This window comes from Nothoprocta perdicaria, unplaced genomic scaffold, assembly GCF_003342845.1.
Source record: "Nothoprocta perdicaria isolate Ctin4 unplaced genomic scaffold, notPer1 scaffold_320, whole genome shotgun sequence".
Lineage (NCBI taxonomy): Eukaryota > Metazoa > Chordata > Aves > Tinamiformes > Tinamidae > Nothoprocta > Nothoprocta perdicaria.
In genome coordinates, this window is record NW_020455556.1 from 430,988 (window position 1) to 431,925 (window position 938).

Here is a 938-nt window from a genome sequence, read left to right on the forward strand (position 1 = left end):
TTTTTTTTTTTTTTTTTTTTTTTTTTTTTTTTTCCATAATACTTGCTTAATTTGAAGTTCATTTCATGGCCAGTTGACAGCCAGCTGTCTTCATGTTCACTAATTTCAAAACTGTCTACAAGCCTATCATCAATCATTTGTTAAAATAATCTTTCTCTGTTGATGTCTTAATTATTTTAATAGACAAATTACATAGCAATGTGACGCTGAAATATTAAATGAAAAATGATAAATAAATGAAAGTTARCTAAGAAAGCTTTTCCAAAATTTGCTTCCAATACTTTCCTGACTTTATAAGCACTTGGGAAATGAAACAGAAACTGAAAGGAATAGTAAATAAATACTAAGTTTTAATAACAAAGAAATATATAAAAATTGACATTTCCATACAATCACATGATCATCTCTAATAAGGAAATCAGAATAATGCAAATCAAGCAGTTAATCTTAAACAAATTAATTAAAAATACATCACATACTTCCCCGTCAAAATCTTTATTTTAGAAGGAATAAAATTCACTTTGTGTGGATGTTAAACAATATGAAAAGTTTCTCAAGGATAGCAATTAATTTCTCAGTAGAGCCTCAAAAAAGCAAAGCAGACATATTTACATTTTTATTTTATCTGTTTTACACTTTTTTTTCTTTTAATACACAGCCCAATGATACCAGCTGAGATCCTGCCAGCAAAACATATTACAATGAATGCAATGACAAGCAAAATAATCACAATAGCATTGATCTTCCTGTCTCAGGTAAATTACATTGAAGAGAAATTGCATAGTATGCCCATGATTGTAATGAAACTTACTTTTATAAACAATACTAAACAGTACCTCTGAACTTTAGCTAAACAAGGAATAGTTTAAAATAAATTTCATTGCACTTTCAGAAAATGATTCATCTTTCAGTCTCTTATRGAAGGAATGATTCACTCT